The sequence below is a fragment of the Cygnus olor genome, chromosome 27 (assembly GCF_009769625.2).
Source record: "Cygnus olor isolate bCygOlo1 chromosome 27, bCygOlo1.pri.v2, whole genome shotgun sequence".
Taxonomy (NCBI): Eukaryota; Metazoa; Chordata; class Aves; order Anseriformes; family Anatidae; genus Cygnus; species Cygnus olor.
In genome coordinates, this window is record NC_049195.1 from 4338951 (window position 1) to 4364695 (window position 25745).

At 37.9% G+C, this 25745-nt stretch overlaps 1 protein-coding gene across 2 annotated transcripts in view; it reads left to right on the forward strand.

Moving 5' to 3' along the window:
• Nucleotides 1-25745, forward strand: part of UNC5D (unc-5 netrin receptor D) — a 214688-nt gene that overhangs the window by 17056 nt on the left and 171887 nt on the right. For both annotated transcript variants that reach the window (XM_040538038.1, XM_040538039.1), the window contains 3 exons: nucleotides 52-213; nucleotides 772-913; nucleotides 3882-4050. The gene's annotated coding sequence lies outside the window, so the exon portion shown is untranslated. The remainder of the gene's footprint in view (nucleotides 1-51; nucleotides 214-771; nucleotides 914-3881; nucleotides 4051-25745) is intronic.

The window sequence follows — 25745 nt, forward strand, 5'->3', positions numbered from 1 at the left end:
CTGCCTTCCTGGCCAGGCCTATGAATTTCCTTCCCTTCTTTCCCTGCCTAGGGATTTTGCTGCCCACTGACTTTGGCTTCCCTAAATCACCTTCCCTCTTTCCCTGAGTACTTGGATCCAAGGAGCTGGCTGACCACGAGGAGCACTCATGCCAAGGCAGATGTGTGGCGCTGCTGATCGTGCCAGGAGTCTGGGGCTGTTTGTTAATCGACGGTATGTAAGGGCAGTGGGGAGCTCTGTGAGAAACAGGCCTTGATGCATTGCCCCATACCCCTTGAATTTTAAGACCTAAATGAATGCGTGGCTTTTGCAAACTGACCCAGCTGATCCAAATCTAGCCCCTGTTGGGCAGATATCTAGACCACAGAAGCTATCAACTAAGCTAAGCTGACATTCATTAGTTTTCTTGTCAGCAGTTCTGAAATGATGCCATCTCCAGGGTGGAACATAGCAGCTAATTAATAGTATTTAATTTACAGTGTCATTGTGATACCCCCACTAATACATAATTGCAACAACATTATTAACAAAAATATTAATCCTCTTTGTCACCCAGGATGTTTCTCAAATCATTCTGTAGATGATCAGATTTGTCAGTCTGGCACAAAAGAAACCAATGTTATTTTTGTTATTCTTAGATGCAGCTGAGCTTATTGTTTGTTTGTTTTTAAATGATTGCCTTCAACTTTTAAAATCCAGATTTTTCATTTTAACCTAAATTGTGTTTTATGATACAAATATGTACTTTTCAACTAACTCTTATACTTACAGGCAACCAATTATTATACCAGGGGAGCCCGGAGTTAGTATTTTTGGTTTCAAAGCTTCACTTTATTTGAGACTCTATAAATAAAATTCTCATGAAGTATTTATACACCCTAACCGAGCTCAGAGGAAGAAACAGAAGTAATGGGTAAGTAATGGAGATACTATTTGTGCTTTTACGTCTTAAGAACAGACTGTGTTTTTAAACCTGCTTGAATTTTTAAATGAAAAGTAAAGCTTAGATTTTGCATTAAAATGAGACTCATTCAGTGTGGGGGAGATGCTGCATTTGTTAACTCTTTTTTCACAGTGATCTGGTTTTGTAGATTTGAAATAATTCGTACTAGATTTATACCCGCAGCTAGCTCTATATAAGAGACAAGCTGTCTTATATCCCTCTCCTATATAGGTGCATACTTCTTATAGATGTCTGTATTTGTATTCATAAACACATACTCATATAGCAGGTTAGTCACTTGCTAATTTCTCTAGCTATGTCACTAAATACATCGTGTACCTTACTAATTCCTCACCTCCTCATTGTGGTGATGTCACCTGGCCTCTGCTGTTTCAGTTTCAGTGACGTGTATTCAGCATCTGAAACCTTTCTACAGGTGGTTTTGGATAGATTTTGTGTAGTCCCAATATCAATGAAAACTCTTTGCTGTTTTCTAATCTAATAACTAATCTAATATGTACATAATTTACTGGCATGTATGTAGTATTTATCATGGTGGGAACAGATATGAAATGTTTCGATAGCTTTCATCACACTCATTTGGGTTGGAATTTGTCTTCCTCATTGTGCAGCGGCATTCATTCCACTAGCTGCCATCCCAGTCTTGCACCAATAAGTTTTTTGTATCAGAAGGTGCTGTCAACTGTGCTCTCTGTCTTTGGACTGAATTTGCAAATTGCCAAACACCTTCAGCTCTTATTTGCAGCAGTGAGAACTAAGTTCACAGCCCATTTCTGGTATAGGACTTGAAGTAAACCAAATTCATCAGTGTAACTAACTGCAACTCTAAAACAGGTAATTGCGTCTGCCTGAGATGATATAGTTCACATATATATTTATAACTCTGATCTTAAAAACTTTATTTAATTAGAATTTAGCCCTTTTTTTTCTGAGATTTTTTTTTCTGTATACTTCTGCTACTCCCACTGTTTCTAATTTTTATTTTAGGGTTTCTTTCTCCATACAGGGTTTGTTTTTGGTGACCCTTCAGTGCCTTCTAAAGACATTTCCTGCATGCATTGAATATGATTTGATTTAGCCCTTCTTTTACCCGTTTTATAAATGTTTCTGAAACACACGGGTGTAACAATAAGCTATGATTCAGCACATTTCCATCACATAGAAATCAAATTTCAGTGGCTCTGATTACTCCTTATTGTACTGAGATCAATAGATGGGAGAACCCTTAACCTAGCAGCATGCCAGAGTGCCCGACATGTATTCATAAGAAGAGTCTATAAATTCAATAGAAATACTAGGTTGAAGGGGGCATTCATGCTTTGAATAGCAAGGTTTGTGGGTTGATTTTTTTTTTTTAAGCTTTTCTACCTTGCTTTACACAAATTGGATTTCTAAAAGGGCTTTGAGTCCTTCAGAGTTTGTACTTCGTAGCTGGGTAAAAAAAGAGATATAGATTGTTATACAATATCTACCAAAATAACAGTTCTCTAGTGACTGAATGACACTTCATTTATATTCCCCAATTACAATACTAATTCTAAATTTCACTTGTTAAAACTGCTTTCCCATTCTGAGGTTCTATATTGCACAACATATGACATTACAATGTATTGTATTTCATTAAAAAAATAATTTCTAAACTAGATTGATATATACTCAAGTCAGAAGGGGCCCCACATTCCTTTTTAAACTCAGTGATAGGAACCTGGAATAGTCTATTATTTCCACTGGAACTAATGTAGATTTTAGCGGTACAAAGAAACTTGACCCTCACTGCAAAGATGGATGGGAAAAATGTGATGTCACTATTTGCAGTACTACATACCACTCTAATATATTAAATGTCGTGCCTTACATTAAATTCATTTTTATATAGAATTTACCAGTCAATAACTGAAATAAAGGATGCAATTTTGTCATAAAACTTAAGAACTATATGATTTTCCAAGTTAGCATTTCATTTAGGATAAGCTATTGGATTTGTACAGAAAAATAAGATCCAAGTCAGTTTAGTTTCTTTGAAATATTTTTTATCTTTTCTGTGCTATTGTTATTTTTATGTTTCAAATGATGTTAATTAATATATTTCAGAAACTTGAAGGTGGCAATATCAGTGGTTTATGCAGAAATATGCATCCTATATCCTTGCTCCTAAGAGCCTGCATTCCTACTGGATGAAATCTGTATTTGTTAGGGGAGCAAACACCATTCTTTTGTACCAGTTAAAGCTCATCTTTGCTTTACTTCCTCTCTGCCACAAAAATGTATGCCATTTATACAGCCTGAGAAATTAGTGTTCCACCTTCCTTTTCAGGAGAAATTCTGTCTACAAGACGTGTCTAAAAGAATCAGAATCATAGAATGGCTTGGGTTGGAGGGTTGTTTAAGATTTTGCTGCTGAAATACTTTGACCCTTCTGCTTCTGTGAAGAAAAAAAAAATCAAATCTGTTTTTATTTATTGAAAAATGGCCTCTTAAGAGCTGATGAAATTGTGTTACTAAGATGTATACTTTGATGAATTTGCACATATGTATGGGATTTGTGAGGAAGGAACAAGAATACTTTCTTTCAGCAGGTATTACATCTTTCTCTTTCATGGAGTATAATGTTTTTTTTCAAAGACATGAAATCAAAAGCCTCCTGCCAAAGGCAGCTTTGTGTGGTAGCTGCTTTACTTTTTCTTGAAAATTTTGCCATGGGCTATTTTGAAAAGTACGTTGCTGTTGAGGGTGCAGAGCAACACATTTGTTTCACTTGAATGGTGGCAAATTCCAAGACTGACTTATGCGCTTCTCTATGGTTTTCTAGCATTGGTTTCTGAGAGAGCCAGACATTGTTATGTGCACATTGAGACGACATTGCTGACTCCAGCTATTAAAGATTTATTTGGCTTGAGAACATGTTTTGGTTTTGCAGATGATTTCAAATGGCAAGGAGGCTGAATGCTGGCACAACAGATAGTACCGTGTGATCCTGATGAGGTACCTGATAGTGAAGACAAAGTAAAAACAGCCTTGATTTCTGCATGCATGTTATTGCAGGCCTTCTGAGCAAGCAGTGGCTGAACTAAAACTGCATTTCACAGGTAATTCTTATCAGTTTATTTACCGTAACTTAAGTCTTGTGATGTTCACATCTTTTGAAATGAAAGTCAACGTGAAGTTTGTCTGATCACCCTAAAGTCATTTTATATGTTGAAATATCTAGTTCAGGATTCATTCAACTCCACGCATGCATCAGTGCTTGAATATGTTAGCTTAACCAAGAAGATAAAGCACTTGTACTGTTTTTCAAGGCTGGAACTGGATGTTAGAGCTTCTGGGTACTTCATTTCTTGGGTGAGGGCAAAAAGACAGTGGTGGATCTGATCTTCACCATAGATGATCTATCAGTGTACAGTTCTGTTGGATGTTATGCCTCTGGGCAGATACAAACACAGACCTCTGGCTACATGATTTTCTGCAAGAGTTTGCAGTTCTGGTAATCAAAATCATTTCCTATTTATATAGGAAATATATAAAGTGCAGCACCCAGTTCACCATAATAAAGAGGTGTGTCTTCGCTGTCTGTTAGAAACTCACACCTTGAGAATAAGCAAACGTTTTAGACCATGTCTGCAGCCCAGTAAGCAATTATTTAATCACAGCAGTATAGCTGAGCATTGCAGTCTTCTGTACTCCTAAAGTGTAATACTTAGTAAGGAGACAATAACTAGATAAACATATAAATGATACAGCATAATGCCTTTCTGTCCTGAATCATCACAAGGCTCAATATTCTATAGATCATGTAATCATTTCATTCAGGAGCATAATAAAAGTCAAATTGGTTTCTGAGAGACAGTTATATATGGTAATCTGTTTTACTGCCCTCTCCTACTGACCATATTTGCAATGTAATATTAGTTTTGCTAGTGGGATTCTGGTAGTGGGGCTCTTGTAGACATATATATGTATATATAGTTTATATTTACTGAACCATTATGAAAACTGAGTTGTAAAGTTCTAAGAGAAAAGGGTTTGGAAATATTTAAAGTACGGTGCACTGGTAATGGCTATAAATTCAGGTGTAGCACATTTTTCTCCTTGTTAAAGAAGATTTCAATGGTTATATTTCCAAAATATCCTCAAAAGATTTTAACTTTATGGACCTCATTAAGTCAAGAATACCACATTCCTAATAGCAGAAAAGAGGCAGGTTTTATTGTAAAGATGCAGAAGTGGGCCTCTAGGGCAACAGTTTCCTGTAGTCTTGGGCATATTACTCTGACTCGTCATCAAACATACCTTTGAAATAGGGTCAGTAAAATGTCCTTTTGTCTCGCTTGTTCTGGTTGTAAATTATTTGGGGGCAGAATCTATGTTCTAAAATATTAAATACACAAGACCTACTCCAATGATTTATGCTGGAATCATTAAGTACTACTGAAATAGTATTGTTTAGCTTAAAAAGCAATAATTAAACAGTTTTGTAAACCGGTTTGATTTGCAAATATAAGTCAATTTTGATAAACATTTCATTAAGTCCTTACAATTTTTTTCTGAGGTGATATGCTCACCATTTTACAGATTAGAGAACTGAAATGCACAAAAATAGAGAAAAATTGTTGCAGGTATAAAATATATCAGAACAGTTCCTAGAAATTTCATGTCAAACAGGTGGTGACTAGATCTCTTTTCCACACTGTTTATTATTTTGATACTCAGTATAGTGGGGGGCTGAGCAGGCTAGACTCAACAAAAGTCTGGTGCCTGAAGGACTGAGTCACATCTTCCACAGGCATTCTTATAATGATGCTCATCACTGATGTAGCCCATGCTGGTAATACCAGATTATTGAACAGAGATTGGAAATCACAGTGAACATGGTGGGGTATTGCTTTGCAGCAGGTTTATGACCAGGGTAAGCGTCCTTTGTGGAACAATAAAAACAGGAAATACATTTAAGCAGTTTGAATTAAACTATCCAGAAATAAGGGGAATATATACTGATTCCTGTTTTCATTTGTGACTCAGTCTACATCTTTGTACATCTCTGCTAAGTTTTACACTAAGTTCCATATATGCATATGTAGAAAAATAACCTGTCAGTCATTGTACTCAGTGCTTGATTATTCAAGAATTTTCAGTAAGAGCTGCTCTTCTGCTTTTCACAGTTGCTGATGCTGCCTTGCTAATCTGAATGTATTCAATACAATTAGAAAAACACTTTAGGAACTTGAATGGTCCCAGTCTGATTGCTTTATCACTGATATAGCTGATTGACCTATTTCCATGCAGCTTAAAACACCAGCTAGCAACCTTTTCTCCTGGGTCAAGCTGACATGCACTTTACAGATGATCATTGTCTTCTCATTGCTGGGTTATGTATTCAGCAGGTCAGCTTTTTTCCATATTTAGCACTTCTCATTAAACACAATAGTACATCTCTTTCACAGATGTTGCAAAACTCTTCATGGAGAATATTTTCATCAGAACAGAATTCCTTTTCTACTTACTTATTGTCCAGAAAAAGACATTAAATACCTGAAATTATTAAGCATATTTCTGGTCACAAGAGAAAAGAGATTGATAATTTTCTTTGGCTTCTCTTATACAGATATCTTAGGAATTCTAGTGCAAAGTATTTTTTTTTTTTTAATTTATTTTTGGAATTACACACATGCTCTTTTGCATGCTCTTTTATTAATGTGTGGTCTAAAAAATTCAGAGTTCTGAGTGGACCTTATTTTGATAGTGCTTTGGCAAGCCTGGAATCATGTACTGTCCTCATTTTATCTAAAGCAGAATAACACAAAAGTTAAAGAAGACTTTCACAAGGTCACAAGAGAAATTAGCTTTTCTGCATCAAGACTTATAGGTCTTACAGGACTATACTTCTTCCTTGAAGTAGTTTCTTGTCAAATAGAAGAACCTCAGGAACGTTTTTAGGTATACACCTTTAAATTAGAAGAGTTGTTGAAGACAGTAGAAACAAGGGATATTAAGAAAACAGTTGGTTTCATCTACTGTAAATGTGCCTGTGGGTTGGTATAGCCACCAATGTGCTTTTTTTATTGTTATTATTCGTTCTTGTCTGCCTGCTTTCTTTTTCTCCATTGCTACAGCATGTCTTCATTGGCTAAATCAATCTTTCCTGTCCTTCTGTTTTTTATTAAAACCATTGTTGCCTTTTGTTGTATGTCCAGAATTGATCCCTTGTGATGAGGAAAGGTTGGGTGGAGGGAGGGCCATAAATAGAGTAAATCACAGCCAAAAGAGCGTGATATTTAACAGCTTGGGTTTGCAGCAGTAAAGGGCAAATTCGCAGGTGTCACATAGAGTGCTTTCATCGCCCAGAGGGGCAATTCCAACAAGGACTGCCTGCTGCAAAATACAATGGTGTGAGGTGATTCGGGGGTCACCTGCACACAGTTCTCTTGATGGATTGCAGAAACTTTCTCTTGTACTGATCTTAGCTACATCCTTGCTGCCTGGAGTTTTCTGACAGGCCCTTTCTTCTGTCAGTAATGGACTCTTGCCTCCTGTTCAGTATCTTTTTCAAGGTAGTTACAGAAAATCCCCTGTGATCTATTGCATAGAGTTGGCAATCCAAAGAATTGTGCCCATGGTGTACTACTTTATTCTTTGCTCTCTCCAAAGCAGTTGACCCTTTTGCAACATTGGCAGTTGGATTAATGTACGCAATATGCACTTTGCAGATAATGCTATTGACTACATCTTCATGTATTGAGGGAAGGGAATCCAGGAGGGTAAATGGGATTTCTGGTGACTGGGAGGAATGTGATTAACTGCCTGATCTAATGCCCGCTAAAGTGAGCAGAATGATTCTGGCTAATTCCATTGGACATTGAAGCAAAGCCTTTTTGGACTGGAACTCAAACCTCAAACAGTAAATTTTAGTAGCAGCAAAACTGAAGGGACGAAAGGGGTAAACTTCACATGGTAGTTATAGCAGAGTAAAGCTGAAATACTGTACGAGGTCTTTCTAGCAGCGGTCATTGATAAGATTCGGACCACTGAATCCTTGCCAAGGCACCATAAACAAACAAAAAAGAATAGTTTTAACATTAGAAAGCTTTTGTTCTTTAGTAACTGTGTACAAATAGTGCCCACACACATGCACAATTTGGAAAACTTACAGGCAAAATGTTGGAACTGGAGTTCTTCCAAATTTAGATAATGTACACCAGAATTTAACCTCTTGGCTTAACAGAATGGGTAATAAATGGCATTTGTTTTTGTGCCAGCAATTTCAAGGAATTCCACATCCACTGATACATGGCAGTAAGCACTTCTTTTTCCTGAAGTAAGAGAAATAATAGAGGCGTAAAGAGACACAGTACAACTGCTCTTCAGATATTTCATTTCTGTAAAACTGGTGCAGCTCAGAACTCTACACCAATTAAAAATAAGTGAATTACAAAGAAAAATCAGCTGCGAGAACATGGACTAATTGGACTGGAAGGGGAAAAATAATAAAGTGGATACATATTTTGAGAAGTGCTCACAATAAATAAAAAGGAGAGACACTTTGCAGCCTCTCCGTTTTTGCTTTATATAGAGTGATGCTCAAGGCAGGGTGATTCATGTGATGAAATAGAGGATCTGAGCAGATAATAGTTTACCAATTCCCTGAGCTGCTTGCAGGACACAGAAGGTTGTCCAATTAATCCCTCTTGTTTGGATTAATCATGCCAGCCTGTTCTATAGCAGAGGCAGCAACCAAACAAGAACAGAAGAGATGACTCCTAGGCAGAATTTCACTCAGGAAAGGACTTTGGACAAAATCTGTATCCTGAATTTGTGCAATAATATTAATAAATAAAGATAAATCCCTTTCCTATTCATGTCCAATCAATATCATATATGAATTTATACAAATTGTATTGAATAAGCTCATAAATTCTGATCAACTAAGTATAATAGTCACAAATTATCACCTCTTTTTATGTTGAGCTTTATGCAGCACCCCTGCTTACACCTTTAGGCCTGCAGACCTTTCATGTTTCCTTCTTCATCCTTTGCATCTTTCCCATAACTGTTTTTTTTTTTTTCCAACTTCTTTCATGCTGGTCCCTCTTCCTAAAGCACAACTGGTCTTTCTTGGATGTTACTCTTATTCTCTGCTCATAGATCCACTGAACTTTAAAATTCTCTCCATAATTTTAAGGAAAAGCTGTAGAAAAACACCATAAACTAACCCACAACTCCAACACAAATTCCAAGGTTTATGACCTGATGAAATGACCTTATTGAAATAAGCTCAGAGCACAATGGGCATAAAATACAAGTTTATGTTAATGGGTGGCTGTGGAAGTAAACACGTCAACAAAATAAATTTCTGTTTTACAAACATAATTTTCCTTCAGGACAGAGAATGAAATAAAGAATTGACCCTTCTACGATAGACACAATGGCATTGTTACCCCACATACATCTGTTCTGCATTATTCTGTTATTCATGCATTTTCTGAATACTTGGAAAGTATTCAGATACCACAAAAACAAGGCAGAATAAGACAACACAAGATAGGACTAGACAAGTTGTGTTTTTTTTCTTTATATATAAAAAAAATTTTTCTTTATATATATTTTTTCTTTTATATAAAAAGGTGTGATTACTGCCATTTGTACCATTCTATACACATTTTATACAAATTGATCGTTGTTCTGTTGTAAAATAGCTGGTTTTAGTGTACACGTGGAGGATATCCTACGGCATGGAAGTGCCCCCTGGAAATGATTGTATTCTTTAAAGGTGTCTCAGCCCCAGTCTTGCTTTAGCTGCATTAACTGCAAATACATGCAGGCTTCAGGAAACTGGAAGACTAAAAAGTCAGTGGAAATCTACACCCTACATCACTCTATTCGCAAACACATTTTGAAGATTAGAAAGAAACAGTTGCATAAATTGTAGGGAATAAGCTTTTTGCTTGGTTCTTTTCCCAATCTGCTGTTTGTTGTGAGCGCGTGCGCACACACAGATGCACATACTTAGATTAATATAACTACCTGAAGCAATACTGAGTTGCTAAATATTTTATGAGCCTGTGGAAGGTTAGTCATTATGCATGTTCCTCGGTGTGTCTCATTCACAGCCATTTACAGCTAATTGCAGCAGGACCCTGGAAGTTACACAGCTCTTTGCTGGAATAAAGTCTGATAAAACTTCCCTCAGAGTTTTATTTAGGGCCAAGGTCAACTATCCAGTATTTTTAGTTTTTAAATGAAGACTTCATATCTTTCTAAGAAATAGTTTAGCTCATACTGTGCGTTTGAGCTAGAAACAGAAATGAATGAATGAAGATTTTATGACCTTTGTTATTCCTCACGTCCATCCAGATGATCCTGCTGCTGCCTTTCAACCTCAGAGTTTATGAGTCCATGAATCTTAATAAAAGGGTATTTTCAGCAGTATAGGGGACTTGAATTCCCACTTGTTCGAAGGCTGAATAATGTCTTAATTTTGTTCCCATTTCTTCATCTTAATATTTAAAATTCTGAAAAAAAAATAGAATTTTTTTTCACAAGATGTTGCTTGGTTAAGAAGCTGCTTGTACATCAAAAATATCCCAATGAAATATGCTTGAGCATCTTAATAATCATCTGCTGAAAAAAACGTTTTTATGTTTACACTGTTTAATGGAAATATTCATACAAATCAGTTCTGAAGCATTTGGTTTGTTTTCCAACTCCTGACACAGAAGTTGAAGGAGAGTTATTCCTTTTGAATTGCCTGGGTCATCCTATTTTTCACGTAATATTAGCCTGAGTTTCAAAATACCCGGTACCCTTCAGCTCCCTTAGTTTTGGCTTTCAGTACTCATGCCCCTGTGTTTTTGCTGTCAGCGTTAAGCACAGGACATTCACACCACACGTCAGCGTACAGAAGTGTAAAGCTGGCACAGGCTCAGAACCAGGTACGTGGTTTATAAATCAGCGGATAAAGTTAAGGTTACTGAGCCCTGTGTGGAAATGAAGGTGCTACAGAAACAAAAGCTCAAGGGCACTGCCTTCAGAAATAGGAAAGAAAAGTTTCTAGGGAGGTGCTCTAATTTATTTCAAGTGGCTTTCCCACATCTTCATCTCTCGTTTCCATCCTTCCTTCCTTATGGGTGCTCAAAAGCTTGATTCACAGTATCTGTTCTTGCTGTATGTGGTCTAAAGACTTTAGGGGAGAGTCGAGAGAGGAATAACGTCCCAGCCAAGCAGGGACTGAATTTTCCCTCGGGGAGACTTGTCTTTTCTTTGGCACAGCTTGTATTGATAAGAGAGAGGTGCGATTCTCACATTTAATGAAATTCCTGTAACTTGAGGCATTCATTTAACATCTGCTATGTAGCAAAGATGTGTTGAAGGTTATTCTGTGCGCTATATTTGGTTAAGAGAACCTGTTAGCATCCTCCCTGTGTTGCAGAAAATCCGAATCTGAAAATGGTCCCTGTGCCTGTGCAGAAAGCCAAAGCAGAGCACCTGACTGAAGCATGTCCTAGCACATGAACACCTATTGTCCAATCTTGTAAGCAGTCCCACTTCCAGCTGTCAAGGGGTTGGTGTCCTATAGAAATAAATCAAGGCTGGCAAACTGTAGTTTAGCAATAACAAGCACCCTGGGTTGGAGCTGCGTGATTGGCAACCATGATAAATTTCTGTAATTGCTATTGACTCTAGGCAGACTTTAAGTGGTTTAACGTATTGCTAGAGCAGTGAAGTTTTGATTAGTTTAAAAAGATGTATTGCACATAACTTTCAAATGCTGGGAGATTTTTCTGGTGCTTTTTTAAGACAGGTTGCAGTATCCTGCTGAAGATAACATTGACAGGAGAGCTAGCAACTCCTGTTAATCCTTTTGCCAAGAAAATTCTCTGTATTAGTGACAGAAATGATTGCTCTTGCTGTGATCTTGCTAATCTGTCTGTAATTTTCCATCCACCACAATTACTCATCTCTCTTTTTTCTCTGTACGTACATTGTTATTGCGACTTTTGTACAGTAGCAGATGAGACAGGGCTGTGAAATGATGCCTAGCTGGGTTTTGCTTCTGGGCACTAAGGTTTTCAATGACAATGGGAGCTCAGTAAATACACACGATAACGTGCTGAGGTTAAGGTTGTGAAAGACCATTCTGGAGCTGTGTGTGTTATAATTTCCATTTTTCACACTATGATCACTGTAAGTGTAGGGTTTATTCTTCCGCCTAAGTTTCTTTCTCTATCCATCGTGCCTATTCACGTCTAGCCATAGCACTTCTCTCCACCCTTTTATTCTCCTTCTTCCTCTTTCCTCACAAATGATCACAAAGCACATGGTCTCTCATGTTTCTCTCATGTTCTTTCCCTGGACCATAAGGTTAAATCTGGTAGAAGGCATTCAGTCTGTCTGTGACAGACATGCATGATGTTTTCAGTTCAATATGCAAAGCACTGAGTCATGTATATTCACTGCTGCTCCGCTGTTAATGGAATTTGAGGTGCTTATTAGAGTTAGGCTGAGCCTCATAGGGTACATTTTCACTACAGTTATCTTTAGGTTTGGCCTCACCTTTAGCCCACCTTTGCCATATATCCTCTTTTTCTCTTCTCTTCTCCATGTTCCTTCAGTCTTCAGCCATCCCTTCACAGGTACCTTTCATTGGTCCATCTAGACCCATCATAGAATTTCATCGAAATGGTAAGGAAAGGGATTGTAACACTGCTATCCAAAAAAAAAAAAATTATTAGAAAGTGGCTGCTTGCTTGGTAACTTCAAGAAATTCAAGTTTGTGAAATGTAGTGCTGTGAACTATTAACATTCTAGTTAACAGCTGTCTAGAGGATGTCAAGCACTGCTTATGTTTTGTATAGCTCTCAAGGATATGGGTAGATTTCAGAAAATTTCAGTGGAAAAGAAGGGTGTTACAAACGTATAGATGTAGAGGAAAGGAAAAAAATAAGCTTATGTAACCATAATATTTTCTGTAAGGAAGAAAAAAGAGACAAAAAACCAGATACACTAGAAACGAAGTTAGATTTCAAAAAATGCTACTGAAATATAGATATTCCCAGACACTGTCTTGAAATTTTACTGACCCTTTAGAGTAACCTTATGTCATATCCCTTTTATGTCCCAGCTACTATGCTGTGCAGCAGTAAATTGAGTCCTGTTTCTACAAGCTCTGATTGAAAGGGACATGCATTCTTTTAACTGCCCACCTCTGAATACCCGCAGCAGGAATAATATTAAATTAATCTTACAATCTTGGCATAATTAAAGTATAGAGCCTGCATAAATATTGCATTAGGCTTATTGATCTGGAAATTATTTGACCACAGCTAAGCCTTTTGAGTATGTCTACAACCAGTTTTTTGCTGTCCTAAGAGGAATATCTGAATTGTCATGTCATTGTTTTATCCGTCCTCTAAAAATGATTCAAACTAAGACAGAAGTCTCTATTTTCCATACCATAATTTCATTATTTGTACTCCTGTGAGGCTTACAGCTCAATGCTTCTAATACAGTCAAGTATATATTATGCAAAAGTTCTCATGTCGAACAGTTTGTAAGAGCAGTGAATTTTCCAGAAGGCAGTAAGAGAAAGGTGTTGTAGTCCCCATTGGAAAGATGAGCAAAATGCAAAGTGTTCAGATGAAGAAGATAATGAATTCTTCAAATTTATCTTAAGTGCATGAATGCTTGCTTAATTTTGAACATATTCTTAACTTCGATTTGAAGCAGTAGCCACAGAATCTTTTTTTCCCCTACGTAAGTAGTGTACTATGGTAACTGGGGCAGTAGTGAGTGAGATTCCCTTTCGTCCCCTACAGTTGGACTTTTACTTAAAACAACTGACATCTGATTATGCCTGCCTGCAGTAGTAAACTCATTCTGAGTTTATTATGAAGAAAATGTGTATTTTATTTCCCTGTGATGGTACAGTTGTAGATGTGTATGTGATATTTCCTAAATTCTTGTTTGCGCTGCAGGTGTAAACACTGGAACCGAGCCTTGGATCTCAACTGCCATTGTAGGAGCTATAAATGATCATAGTAAGGATTTGTCATTAACAACGTGTCTAGAACATACTTTGACCATAAATGTGTGTCCATTTTGAGGATGTAGGCATGAAAAAATAAAGGAGCCTTAATGTAAACTTGAATCTGTTGCTTTACAGTATAGGACCGAATTACTTTTAAAAACACTAATTATTTTAAATAAAATGCACTTCATCTGGTATTTTCAAAAAGAAAAAAAAAAGTTTGGTCTTGTTGCTTGTGATCATCTGTCTATACCTTTAGATTCCTGAAGGTGGCTGAAAATTGACTAAAAGTGCGTTATGCATATTCTCAAAGGCTAAAGACTTTTTCTGCTCAGTCTTGGCAACAGTCCTTACTGGAACCAGCTAGACAGGGGCAGGGAGAGCTAATTGGCAAGAGAGCAAGTGAATGACATAATTGGCTGCAGCATATGATTATCTTGGTGTACCAGCTACAAAGAATGCCATTTACACAGGCCAGATGCAGCATCCCAACAATATGCTGGAGCAGAAAGAGTATTTTATCAGTGGTGCTCATTCCTGATGCGCAGCGTTGTCATCGCTGGGAGAAATGAGCTTTGCCAAAATGCATTAAACTCAGAAAATGCACATTCATGCAAAATGTAGCACAGGAAAGATAGTAAAATTAAAGGGACAACTCACTGTAGCCTTGCTCAGTAGATGAGATTTAAGAAGGCACTGTGCCTTTTTGCTGAAATTCCCGTACTGAGAGTCACAGTTCTGTTTCTGCCCCAAAGTACTTCTCTATAAATGGGAACAATGACAGTGATCCTTCATTATTAAGTAATCAAGAAGATACGGGTTACAGAAATGCTGTTGCTTTTGCAACTTTTATATCAGAGGTGGCACAAGCTTTTGAAATAGTTTTAAAATAGTTGTTTTCTGTAGTTTGTTGTGAATCTTAGTTTGACAAGATACGTTTTTTAAAATGCAGAGTCGTTTAAGATAGAATCCTATTACACTTTCATGTATATATGTACATCCTAGATGAGACCTTCTCTTTTGAATCCAGAATAAAGATACAATAAATTCAGGGAACAAGAGTATTTCACACACCTCCAATTATAATCAGCTACAGAGAGAGACTTGAAGGTAACAAATTACCTGCACAATCTTTAACCCCAATTACCAACAACTTGTGCTCATCCATAATTGTCTTTCCTGAAAACTCTTTCTTCCTGAGAAAGTAAATGATGGATTAAAGTTGTGGCTGCCTGTGGACAGTTCCAAATTGATGTATTGTTTGAAGGTTCCATTTCCCTAAAATACAGGTATTAGCAATCTCTTCAGGCACTACATAATCCTCCTGAACTTCTCCCCCCTCATGAGTATACCCCAAGAAGAATGAAAGAACTGCCATACGGAACTTTCCATACAAACTCTGCTTAAAACTCACAGGAGGGAGTGACTGTGTCAATGACTTGTTGTTTATTAAATGGGCTGACCTGCACTAAATAGCATTTGAATGGTAGCCCTAAATTTGAAGTAAAAAGGCTTGCAGTATTAACTAAGCCCTGATATTTTAAAGTCATGGGTTATAAACTTCATATGAGATTGTTTAAAGTGCCAAGTTTTTGCTTTTTTTTCTAGCTTGCGGACTCTTCAGTAGTGCTCAGCCAGTGTTTTCAAATGCTTATCTGAAGTCATAAGGACTAGAAATACATTCCTCACTGAGGAAAACCTGAAATGCATGTTCTGTCCGGGAGCTGGGGACACAAAATCTCTCCATCAGACTTTGCCAGATGCACCCAAACAACAGTTGATATAAATGGCTCCATCTCAGGTTTGAAGTGGGAAGAGATAATATGATAACGTGCTCTGACGTTGTTTGACCATATGATGTGATAGGAAGGACACAGTGCCAGCTGGTGCTAGTGGGGAAAAAAAGATGAAAAAGGGGAAGAAGAGAGTTTTAGCCTGGTGGAACTCCTCAGTTTTGCCCGACCAGGTAAATCTGTGTGTAAGATAACCATAGTAGACATGCAGTCTGAGTAGAGATTTTATATATGTAATTTCATCTCATGAAATGATGATGGCTGCATTAAAGACATCCAGATGATCTATGGACGTATGGCTTCAGATATAATAAAACAGAAAATAGAGTGGAAGTATATGGATTTTAGCACAGATACAAAAGCAAGTGTTTTTGTGATTGATACCTCTCTTGCAGGCACTGAACTGAATTGCTAGTAGTTTAGCAATGAATGACCTCAGGCTACTTAGGAGGTAGCATTTAATATTGCTAATTTTCCGCTTCCAAACTGTTTGCAGAAATCCTGCAGTGTGAGGAGCAACTCATGTTTTCTAGTTTTTTTAATTGATTATATAAGTAGGCAATCAAAATAGACTGTCCATTCTTTCGTGTTTGATATTTTTGTTATGTCCTGCTTTATGGGCAGGGCGGTGTGGCTGGCAGATTACAGGAGAGAGAATCTCTGTATCTCCACCACCTCCATATCTCTCCCTCTCTCTTCCTGGAAGCTATTTTTCTTGTTTTTATAGCATTCTTTATGATCCATTGAAAAGCCTCATGGTGCTCAGATTGGCAGTGCTGTTCTTCAGACCCATTGCTGCTGTTTGTGGCATGTAAAGTAACAGTGGGAGGTGATGGGTGGGAAGGAGAGGAAAGGAGGGGTGTATCTGAACCCTGCATTAGATATTTTTATCTGCGCATGTGCATAAAAATTCAAACTGAGGAATGACCTTGCAGATGATAAATATTACTTAAGCTGGTACAATGGAATTGGGAGACTCAGAATGGCACGGGAACATGAAGAGCGCAGGATAATGGCACAAGTGCAGGCAAGTAGGAGAAACAAAGCTTCTGGCTCATTTAATCCAAATAGCATTAGTCTGCTTTGGAGAGCAGTGAAATCAGCAAAACCTCTTCCTTTATTCCTCACAATTGTGTGCTCAGCCACACAGTGTCTGAAAGCTTTTGTTTGAACTTTCAGAGAGAAAAATAACAAAATATTGTGCCAAATTCATTATGACTTAAATAAAATTCAGAAATGATAATCAGGAGAAACTCTGCCATTAACTGGGCAAATGCAGATATTGCTAGCTCAGTGCCTGGGAAATTTAGCCTCAGGTATTCTCCAAGAGTAGACAGATCTAATTGTGTTGAGTTTAGTTGCATTATGCTGACTTACAGCAGCAGGAGATCTGGTCCAAAATATGTATCCAACTAACTCATGGAAAAATCTGACAAAGTAATTAATTCCCAGTCTTTAGAACCATCTTTTATTCTACTTTGTTCTGACCTCAGTGTTATGACAGGGTGTTGGACTTGTTTGGAGCAGGCTTTTTATACCAGGCCTTTCAAGGGAGTTATGCTTTTGGGTGTTTAGTGAAAGGACATTAAAAAATCTTATATGTTACGGAAACGTCAGCATGCTAGTCCAGCCAAACCACTTTTTTTGCTCTGTGGTAGAATCGGCTGTTTTTTTTCTGGATGGGAAAGAGAGACATTTCACGAGAAATAGAACCTATCATGGCCAGGAGCTGGTCTGAATCAAGAAAAGCTGTAGAAACTTTTTTGTTCTTATCATTTGTTGTAATTCATTTGCCCTCTTACAGCTGGAAGACCAACAGGCATCTTACTCTTGACAGGTACAGCACCTGCAGTGACGCCTTACAGTGCTGGTACTTTCCCAAAGCTTATTGGAAGTTGTGTAGTTTAGATGGAGGCTGGGGAGGGAAGGCAGAAGGTTGCTCAGATGTCTCACCTGTTTGGTTTTCACCCTGTAAAGAAGATTTTATTTCACAATAGCTCTTGTTTGTTTTAAAGATTCATTTGAAAATGAAAAACGCTGTATATGAGTACCTACAAGCAGAAAAAAATGTAAAATAGGGAAAGAGATTTGGCCCAAAGAACTTCCAGCTTATTCCTACCTCTTATTCTTTGTTTAAAACTCAAAATATATGTCTTTCAGCATACAGATTGTACTAACTGCTTTTATATATACAGAATAATAATGTTGAATGTCAATTGCTTATTTTGAATGCTGCAGGAATATGAATGTGATCACCTAATGGGAACAGATTGCCAGTCCACTTGTCAGAACAGAATAATGCTGGGTAAGGCCAAGTTTGCAAAGGAGTTCAGGAAATCTCCTTAAAACTCAAAGCAACATTAGTGGTGTTTTATCAGTTAATATAAAAGGTGTTTGCAGCTCAGTGAAGCCCAAACATTAAGATTATTGCACGTTTTATTGGCCTTTCCTGAGCTCTGAAACTTGAAATTCATCTGCCTCTAACCTTTTCCACCCAAGTCAGTTTCATACATAAGTAAAGAGTGAGCTGAAATTACAGGGAGCTGTTAAGGAATGAATTGACTTGCTTTCTTCTTTCAAAACTGATATTAAAATATATGAGGCGCAATTGTCAAACTAAGAAATTGCAGGGTGATTCATAGGGAATGAATGGCCAGCCTGCTAGTCTTTCTGCCCCCTTACATTACTGATTTTTAATACTCTTTGAAAAGGAAGACATTTTCTTGCCATCCAAAACAAAATGGAAATGGGGAGGGGTTGAAGGGAAGGCACCATCTCTGCCCAGCTGCTGTGAACATATTGCAGATAATGCCAATCACCAGAGCATGTTGGAGATGTTAGATGTTTTAGTAAACAGCTTGTAAATGAAAACACAGAGGAATTGCATCTACTTTTCCCCTCTTCCCCCTCCTCCATATTTTATCCTTCCCCTTTTCTATAAGATACTTGTCAGGCAACACTGTGTTTGTCAGTGTCATAGCCCAGCATCCAGGAGCAAAATATAAACCAAAATTGATTTGTACATTCAAGGGTGAATTTTCACTTCAGTTTGCTGAGCTACAGCAGTGAAGCATGTCTATTTAATTTGCAACATAAAAAGGGATAAGTGCCATGCCAGCTTTCTGAATGCTGTTGGTTCTACATGGGGTAGCAAGGACTGGAGGTATCATATAAACTGGGGCCTTGATCCTGGGATTCAGCACAGATGGGTACACTGCTGCCTTGTAATGCAACTGAGTGAAGATATTAAGCACAGTTCAATAAGTTTGATGTTAAAAGCATCCTCCAAAGTGCATTAAAATCAATTGCAAAAGGTTCAATTGATATCAGTGCACTTAGGATAAGATCTGTAAGGGCACTTTCAATCTCCAGACTGGACTCAGTAATCCCGACTGTACAGCCTGTTCACCTGGACATGCGGGGATGATAAACGGTAGGCAGAAAACAAGTGGTTTTCAACCTGCATGCCAGAAGATAGAGTGTTCAGTGAAAGGATTATCTGAACAATGTGTCCTCTCATGATGTGGTGCCTTCCAAGGCCAATGTGCTAGTTGTATTCACTTTACAGCTTTTCTAGATAATGCAGTATCAATTTTATTAAATTTTGTTCTCAAACTTTTTACTTATGATAAGCACATTCCATTTACTACACAGTATTTTCAAAAAAAACCCGTGTGCTCGTATTTTTTTTGTTTCCAGCTTCTGTGAGCCCCTGTGCTAAAGCGCGTGCAATATTAGAAGTGATCTTAAAATCTTCAGATTTTTAATCACTAATTTGTGTGAATTTATTTTCTTCTTGTGCATTCTTGTCTTCTGAAAATTACTTAGAACTAAGTATGCCCATTGTTCCTTTTCCTTACCTCCTAAAACTATGCTTGAGTTGAAGTAAACTTCCTTTGATGGCACAGCTCTGCAACTCAGACATTTCCATGAGGTTTCTTTTTTTTTTTTTTTTCCCCTTCTTTGACACCAATACTTGCACTAGTATCTGAACTTATTTAATTAACTACGCGTTCGGTGCTGCAGTGGTGATTTCATTTCTTCCACTTTTCTGTGGTCTTTTTCTGGTCTTGCACCTTGAAAAATTCCAAAATATCAGCAGTCTTTCTATTGCATTTTTTTTGCATTTTGCAACAGCTTTCTTTGCTGGTAGCTTTCTTGCCTTTTCATCCTCTAATTACATCTTGCATTTCTTTGTTTGCAACATGAGATGTTGCAGCTTTCTGCCCATTTGTGCACTATTTCTGTTGAAGTCTTTGTTTATATTGGCCAGCACCTCTTGCTCATTTCAGCTTATCAGTTAAGGTGGCATTGAGTTCACGTGTCTTTTCATCTCTCTTCTTACAGCACCTCTTCAGCCTTTTCTGATGAAGAACTTTCTCTTCCATTTTACCATGCTACTTTTCCATTATTGAGGATTTGCTCGTTTCGACCTATTTTATTTCTTTCATATGATTCCACATTCTCAGTTATCTTGAACTTTGATTTCCTTGCCTGGACACCTGTTATTGTGGCCTCTATTATACTGTCAGACATGAAAGGCCGTGTCATGTTGATGATGACTATTGTGGTGTAACTTGTAGTCTGAAGTCTTGAAGTACCTGACATCTGGTCTTCAAATTCAGCTTGAAATGGTGACTGTAGGTCTCATAATGTCACTTTTCGTAATGCTCGCAGCAGTTTTGTTTTTCTGGAGGTTGATGTTTAGTGTTAGCACACAGATGATCGCTTCCAATGTAAGTTATTTTCTATGTTCAGACATTTGTGGGGGTTGGTCTCGATGTTCTTCTGAAATAAGCACAGACACTCAGTTCTGATGACATCCAAGATTCTTTTGTGTGGTTTCTCTTGGAGTGGTGTACCGACGTCTATAAACTGTGATCCCAGAAGCATTTCTAGTAGTATTTTCACCATTTGGATTTTGAGACATGTTCCTTTCTCTGCTCATTGTTACAGCACTAGTTGCTATACTACTCCCACTAGTCCTTGACTAGGAAGGCTCGTTGTTAAAAAAAAAAAAAAAAAAAAAAAAAAGGAGTTCTGATACCACTGTTGTGTGAATCTTTAGGGTTTGCCCACTGTTGTGTGAATCTTTAGGGTTTGCTTCAGTCAGTTCTGGTGCTGAAAGTGAAGGGGTTATTACCAGGAGAGCCCTGAATTAGGCTGACCACTTACTGCACGAACTGCAAGACATCCCTGTAGAAACATTCATCTGTTTGGACTGAACTTCTACCCGGAGCATTGCCTACAGTGTCTTCTTTGTTCTGAGTTATTCTGACATCCAGCCATACAAAGAAGCCCAGCATGGCTTTTGCTTTGGCTGCAGCCCCACTTTGTAGTAGATGAAATCAGGAGGACTGGAACATTGAAAGCGTGGATTTCAGCATGCAATTAAATTATTGCTGTTCATGAGCATCACTCACAGCTAAACTGTGTGCCCAGTGACAGAGAGGCTGATTGTCTGACTCTTTGAATTATATTCAAATAACATTGTCCCGTTTCTCGAGGGACCCATCGGTGCACTTACAAGCTCTTTAGGGCTTTGGCTAGGCTTAATAAAAGACGATGGATTTGAACTGGCATCTTAGGCAGCGAGGCTGGTGTTGTAGATGCCAAATTAAAACTAAACCCTCTCCTGTGTAAGAGGTACATAAAACTCAACTGAGAACGAATATTCTGTGAGGAAATATAAAGAACTAGAGAGTTATTTACTAGGAATAATTTTTTCTGCCTGCATTCATAACACCTTTTAACAGATTCTTCAGGAGGATGAAATCTCCTGAAGTCCCAGGTTTCTTAAAGTGAAAACCTCATTATGGGATTTTATGAGAACATTATTTTAATAGGAAGTGAGGCAGCAGAAGGGAGGGAAGGGAAGAATAGTAGTGATTGGAAAAAGCATCAAAAGATGGTGAAATACTATTGAATTTCCTCCTTTCTCTAAACAAAATCAGTTTGTTCAGACAAAAAAAACCATAGCTTAGTTCAGGCTGGGGAATTTTAAAGGCTGAAACACTACAGTGAAATGGAAGAGTTGTTTCATGGAGAAAATCCGGTTTCCTTATCACAATATGGTTACTTTAGAGTTAGAAGAAAGCATTTTTTTCCGTGACTGGTTTCCATAGTCACATGTCAGCTTCAATCCCACCAAACTATATAGGAATTTTACCATGAGAGTTGTTTTGATACTTTGGTTGTCTGTCTCTCTGCAGGTTACAGCAGCAATGTGGTATTTAAAGAATCTGACTGTTCATTGTCTTGTATCTTCTGTTTTTATCTTTACCAGTGCAAAGTATATGTAAATATCCCTCACTCTCAAATCCTTCCCTCAGAAACCCTTATCAAGTGAGAATGTCAGTATTTTATGTCTTATTTTTATACTTTCTGTGCAGCGGGTTAGGAATTGGAAAATGCAAGCCAAGTGTCCAGCCTGACATCTGAGGTCCCTGTGACACTGGGCAAGTCAGTTATTTTCTTTAAGGATTTCTTCCTCATCTGTACATGAACATATTTTTTCTTTCATCAGTTGTTTGTCTTGTCTGTTTGCAAACTCCTTGAAGACGGATATGGAACCGTATCAGGTGTTCATTTCATTCAGCGTGTGGCATCATGGCGTTTGGTCTTACTTGGGGCCTCAAAATAAATGTAATGATATGTTGGTAAGGGATTTCTTAGTACTTTTCTGAGTGAATGGACATGTTCTCTTGCAGAGCTACCCAGCGTAATCAGAGGTATTCCTGTGCCCAGTGGCTCATTGCTGTCGGCAGGGGGTTCTGACTCCCTTCTGTACATCAGCAGCAGAACAGTGCCCACAAAACTGCTAGTGCACAAAATAATCCAAATGAGATAAAACCACTCTCATCAGCATTTTAAGTTCATTTGTATGACCCTGAAGTGTATGAAGAGGGCTTACGCATTTTGTTCTGTCAGTTCGGGTATGAAGATTAGAACAAGCAGTGCCTTAAGCCATCCTAAATGTTTGCAAAATAAACATCTCTGCGACCTAGGAAACAGAATAGTGCTACAGAATGCTGAACAGGTGCCAGACAGTAATCTGCCGGTCGGTTTGTAACCACGGTTCAAGCAAGAATGAAGCTGCCTTTCTGGAAGGCATTCCAAATATAGTCATCTATAGTTTACTTTCCAGAAATAATATCCCAATTAGAAAAGTGTCTGCGCTGCAGGGAAGTATTCCCATCATGGAGCACTCTACAGAATGTCTCTCTGCAGAGTAATGAAGAAAATACAGGGAAAGAGCTGTAGAAAATGCATAATTTGTAGTAGTTAAAGCTGGAATAGGGCAAGCTGGAGGGCCGTTGCTCAGTGAGTCAGTAAATAAGATTAATTAATAAAATATCCTATGGAAAATTCTGCATCTCAAATGGAGCTACACAATCTCTTGAATGTCTATGCTCTGTTATTAAGCAGTGGAGGAAGGAGCTGGGGAATAGATCTTATTTTGTCGTGTGGCCTATCATTTTGTGTGAGTGCAGGTCAGATCCCATTGGATTTCTAAGTAAATCTGGGCTCTTAACAAAGTGGTACAAGGAGCTTTGCTGAATGCTTGGGTGCAATCTTCGTAGCAAAATTTATCTGATGCACCCTTTGGTTTCTTGAAGGATTACTTCATTTAATCATAACTGTTTTTTGGAAACATTTTAATCAGCTGTTAATCCTCATCTCTTCTTTCACATTAGATAATTAAATCAAGATGTTTTTTAAAGTGTTCGCTCAAAACCAGTGATCCTGATGAAATTGGGTAAGAGAGTCTGTGAAATGTCATAAGCAGGATCTTTTATTTTGGGAACTGTTCTCTGTGTTTTATTTGACATTACTGTATCACAACAGGCTATTTATGAAATACCTTCTTTCTTTGTGATGCACAATGGGCCAGTTTTGAAACAGCATAGTTGAGGAATCACTTTTTAACACAGACTTTTAAATAACTTTTTAACATAAACAAATAATGCTACCAGATCTATGGAACAAGGGAGAACAGGGAGAGAGTTGCAACCATCTGAATATCCAAGAATATTTTGGCACCTTGAATTAAATTTCATGCTGATGAGCAAAACCAGGGTTCAGTAGCTGGAACTGCTCTTTAAAAGGAAAAAGCCCCAAACCCTTCATATCTGCAGATAGCTAGAAGCACATGGAGGGTCTAATCGGGATGGTGTAGAAAAGCTATAAGGCTGAATGTGCTGGATGAAGTCATTCAGCAAAGAACATAGGAGGATATGAAGGAGAACTGGGAGGAATACCCGAGCTATGTAACCAGCAACACGGAAACCTGCTTAAGAAGATAGCAGTAGAGCAACATGTCCGAGATGATGATTCTGTGTTGCTGTAGAGGACTGGAAGATATGCTGGGGGGAGCATGTTATGAGTTTCGTTATATGGATGTGTGTGGTGTTCTCCATATCTTGAGTGAAATGCATTCTTGGCTATAGTCTGGAGGAATGGAAAATAGCAGTTTTCCGATAGTCCATTTTCACCCGTTACTGTTTTAGCTCTATGTTCTTATTTATGTTCATAAAGACAAATAATAAATCTAATAGCATTCTTAGCAGTATTAGATCACCCCAACAGCTTTTAAGTAGATTTTTGATAAATGGAGACGCTTGTCAAAAATAGCAATAAACAAATTATGCAAACAGAATTAAATATGCATTGAAACCCCACAGACATATCTGAAGAATCTTGTTAGATATAATTGTTTTTATGTTCCACTTTTTCTTCCCTCAGGTTTTGTTACTGTAGATAATACCAATAAAATCATATTTGCTGTATGATTAATCTGCCTTACGGCTTCTGCAGTCACCCAAACCAGTTCATGGTATTTGCTCTGATCACAGTTAAGATATTTCAGGTGAAGACCATGGACCTGTGGACAAGTATACGTGATGGACAGTGCTGAGAAATGAAAATTGTCTTTTGGGTTTTTGCGCATCCTTAAACTTCAGGTGACATTGGCATGTGATGCACAACTCTGCCTTGGATCAGATGCTGTAACGTCATAGGGTGTTAAACGCTACTAAGCTCTGATACCTTGTTCTGTATTCAGTGAGCTAAGCCAGTAAATAGCAAGAAAATGTAGTCCATGAAATGTCTGAGGCACTGTTAGCAATGGAAAAAGGCTTTTACATCATTTTGATACTTTTTAATTTCTTCCCTTTTAACTATGTGGTCCCGGGCTATTTACTCATCTGTGGCAACACAAAGGATCACAGTCTGAATCCCTTTTCAGTGATTTGAGACAGTAACCGGCCTACTACTTCTCAATTATTTACATCTACTGTTTCTGAAGAGAACTTTGTGATATAAGCAGGAGTTAAGTTTTAATTAATCTTGAATCTTGCCTATATTTCTGTACACCAAGTCACTCTTGTGCTAGCATTTATGCACATTTATTGATTGTAGCAGCCAGCAATATCCAGGGTTTAAATCTGTAAATGAAACAGTTCTGTATTACGAGAGAGGAGGAGGTGCATAAGTAAAACAAAGTAATGAATTAAGCACTACAAAAACCAACAACTGTTTCCGGCATTAATGTGCAATGTAGGAGACTCCCAGAGCATATCAAGCGAAGCTCTTCAGGGAAATTCTACCAAGTCTCGACTCCTTGGATATCAGAGAGATTATTTTGCGTAAGCCATCTGAAAGGTATTGTAGTACAATTAGTTGTTCAGAGTTGTAGGAAGCTGCTTGCCAATTCTTCATGGATTTCATTTGTAATTTGCTTCAGGAGTGTGGAAGCTGCTTCAAAACCTGTTTAGAGACAATTCTGCAGAGGTAAGACTATAAATATCCATGTAAGGTTAAGCAGCATTTGCATGGTTGAGCTATTAGAGCAACTGCTGTTTGCCTAAAATGCAAACAAAATTGAATCCTATTCCACTGTGGTCATTTGAAGACCACTCACTTTCTATAGTCTTTAAGTAGGGAACTATCATGGTCTGAACGGACATTT